Below are 3,959 nucleotides of genomic sequence, written 5' to 3'. Positions count from 1 at the left end.
GCCTCGGTCTGTGATGACGTGCGATGGGGCGCCATGCCGTAGGACGATTCTCTGTATGAAAAACTGGGCAACCTCGGAAGCTGTGCCTCGAGGCAGGGCGTTTGTCTCAGCATATCGCGTTAAATAGTCCGTGGCGACGATTATCCACCTGTTGCCAGAAGATGACAATGGAAATGGGCCCAGAAGATCCATGCCGACCTGGTCGAAAGGTTTGCCGGTGGGTCAATCGGATTCAGCAATCCCGCAGGCTTCACAGCTGGCGACTTTCGGCGCTGGCATTCACGGCAGGCTTGGACGTACCGCTTAACACACTCGGCAAGTCTCGGCCAGTAGTAGGATTTGCACACTCTATCAAGCGTTCGCGTAAAACCCAAATGGCCAGACGGAGGCTCGTCATGACAGGCGAACAAAACTTCGGCACGGAGGTCTGCTGGAACGACTAAAAGGTAGGTCTTGTTGGTGGCAGCGGAGTTCTTCTTGTATAAGACGCCATGTCGTAAACAAAAAGACGACAATCCTCGAGCGATATGCCGGGGTATTGCTGGGTTTCGTCCTTCCAGATGTTCGAATATAGGCCGTAGTGCGTCGTCTGCGTGCTGCTGTGTGGACAAATCAGTAACACTTACGGCCCCAAGGAAAGCGCCGTCGTCCTCAATGTCGTGGTCGGTAGTGTCGATAGGGGCGCGCGAGAGGGCGTCAGCGTCTTCGTGTATGCGGCGCGACTTGTACACGATGGTCACGTCGTACTCCTGCAAACGTAGACTCCACCGTGCCAATCGTCCAGAAGGGTCCCGGAGATTTGCGAGCCAGCATAACGAGTGGTGATCAGTTACAACTTTGAATGGGCGGCCGTAAAGGTAAGGTCGAAATTTGGCCAGCGCCCATACGACGGCAAGACACTCTTTCTCCGTGGTGGTGTATTCGGTCTCTGCACGCGATAATGTGCGACTTGCGTAGGCGATCACTCTTTCAATACCTTCCTGCCGTTGTACAAGGACCGCACCAAGACCAACGTTACTGGTGTCTGTGTGAACTTCCGTGTCCGCCTCCTCGTCAGAGTGGGCCAAAACTGGTGCTGACACCAGACGCTGTCGAAGCTCGGTGAAAGCAGTGTCTTGCTCTGAGGACCAGACGAACGATACATCGTCCCTCGTGAGGCGAGTCAGCGGCTCCGCCATCTTTGAAAAATTTTCGATGAAACGCCGGTAGTATGCGCAAAGGCCCAGGAAGCGTCGGACACCTTTCTTGTCGGTCGGTGTTGGAAACGAGGCTACAGCGGCAGTTTTCGCGGGATCGGGGCTAACGCCTTCCGCGCTGACCACGTGTCCGAGAAACATTAGCTCCTTGTAGCCGAAATGACGCTTCTGAGGCTTAAGGGTGAGGTTAGCCGATCGGATTTTTCAGTATCTTTGCATACGGCTCGTCTACACCCTCATTCCGCAATGCCTCCAGGACTGCTGAGGTTTCGACTGAATCAAACGCTTTCTCGTAATCAACGAAAGCTATATACAAAGGTTGGTTATATTCCGCACATTTTTCTATCACTTGATTGATAGTGTGAATATGGTCTATTGTTGAGTAGCCTTTACGGAATCCTGCCTGGTCCTTTGGTTGACGGGTCTGAGGTGTTCCTGATTGTATTTGCAATTACCTTAGTAAATACTTTGTTGGCAACGGGCAGTAAACTGATTGGTCTATAATTTTTCAAGTCTTTGGCGTCCCCTCTCTTATGGATTAGGATTAGGTTAGCGTTTTTTCCAAGATTCCGGTACGCTCGATGTCATGAGGCATTGCGTATACAGGGTGGCCAGTTTCTCTAGAACAATCTACCCACCATCCTTCAACAAATCTGCTGTTACCTGATCTTCCCCAGCTGCCTTCCCCCTTTGCATAGCTGCCAAGGCTTTCTTTACTTCTTCCGGTGTTACCCGTGGGATTTCGAATTCCTCTAGACTATTCTCTCTTCCATTGTCGTCGTGGGTGCCAGTGGTACTGTATAAATCTCTATAGAACTCCTCAGCCACTTGAACTATCTGATACATATTAGTAATGATATTGCCGGCTTGACAAAAACGCTCATGCCTACTCGCGTTGTCCTCAGCCTCATCGGAGTAATGGCGCGGCATTTGCGTCCCTCCGAACGAAGCATAGCCCCGATGCGCAATTAAATCGGGACAACGGGACAGAGTACAACAGGATGGATTCACACACTAACAAAAAAACGAGAAAAAAAGCAAAAGTTAGGTCGACGGGTACGGCTGCGTCCGTACCACATGTGCCCCTTCGGGTAAGTGCTTGCGGCGACTGGAGCTATTGTCACTGTTGGGAACGACCTCGTAATTCGCGCAGATCGTCGGTGGCCAGTGATTGAATAGCTGCGTAATTGGCAGAGGTCGTGTGGCGGTTTAATTGCCGGTTCCGTATTTTGAATGTCTTCTTGATGCTGGTGGCCTCGCGAAGGAACTCTTCTACGGTCGTCGGTGGGCTTCGTATCATTGCGCCGAAAAGTTCTTCCTTCACGCCCCGCATGAGAAGGCGCACTTTCTTCTCCTCGGGCATATCCGGGTTGGCGTGGCGGAACAGACGGTTCATTTCTTCCGTGAATATGGCAACGTTCTCGTTAGGTAGCTGCACTAGGGCGTCCAGCATGGCTTCGGCCCTTTCCTTGCGCACGATGCTCGTAAAGGTGCGCAGGAAGCCGCTACGGAACAGGTCTCACGTTGTCAAGGTCGACTCCCGGTTATCAAACCACGTTCTGGCGGCGTCTTCTAAGGCAAAGTATACATGCCGCAGCTTGTCGTCGGGGTCCCAGTTGTTGAAAGTCGCGTTTCGTTCGTAGGTATCCAGCCAGGATTCCGGGTCTTCAGTCGCTGCTCCATGGAAGGTCGGTGGGTCCCGAGGTTGTAGGATAACGGGCGACGCTGGGGCAGCCATTGGGGTTGTTTTGACCACGATCTTCTTTGTCGTCTCAGGTAGAAGTCCGTGCTCTGGGGGCAGTCCTTGCAGTCTGTGGCTAGCACGCTGGTCTTGGGCGATGTTGGTTTTGTCCTCGGGCTTCGGGCTTGGATCGCGGCTTTGCGGGGGTGTTAGGTTCATTAACGCACTAGCCCCTGCACCAGATATCACGTGGTAGTGACGGTTAAGAAGGCACAAAGCTGTTATTAACGAAACGAGCGTTTTATTGGGCGAACTTGTGCCCTCAAACGCAGGCTACACTCAAAGAACAACGGTAGCGGCGAACACGATCGGCGGTCGTCGAAATCTGATCAACGGGTCAAGCGCGTCGTCTTTTATACATTAATTGTCGAATGTTCCCGACTAATCGCAAGGACCCGCGGGCGTTCCACAAAGTTGTACATTATTCGCATCGCACACACATGCAATCAGATTACACAAGGTTCGGTCACAGACAGTGGATGGAACCACCGGTAACATTCCAGAAACTAGGCAGTGAAACGTGTCGCCCGATAAAGACAAACGAGTACACATATCGATATGTGTCGATATTATTTCCCCCTGATGACTGAATTGCATTTATGACTTGTATTTATGACTTCTATTTACGACTTGTATATTTTAATTGTATTTTCGAATTGTAGGGAATTGTGTTTTTCTTACTTTAGTAAGCTATACGTCCGTATGAATTTTTTTCTTTTTCAATTGCTTCAAGGTATTTGTTCTGTCATTACCTTTACCTTATATCACGATCATTTTTGTTTCTATATCCGGAAAATGGAATTAATTTATCAGGGTGTATTTTCTACTGTACTGTGTATTGTGTGTTTTCTTTCCAGTTTTTTTTCTGATGTAAGCAATACGGCTATACCGCTGTCATGCGCATGGGGGCCTACAGCTTTGTCAAGCTGTCATTTATGACAGCTTTTACTCCTTTACTCCAGTGTCATGGAAAAAAAACGAACTGACTTCCGCAGACACTCACTCGAACTTACTGACTCACC

Source organism: Dermacentor andersoni, chromosome 7, assembly GCF_023375885.2.
Source record: "Dermacentor andersoni chromosome 7, qqDerAnde1_hic_scaffold, whole genome shotgun sequence".
Classification (NCBI taxonomy): domain Eukaryota; kingdom Metazoa; phylum Arthropoda; class Arachnida; order Ixodida; family Ixodidae; genus Dermacentor; species Dermacentor andersoni.
The sequence above is the reverse complement of the archived record's forward strand: the minus strand, read 5'-3'. Positions refer to the sequence as shown.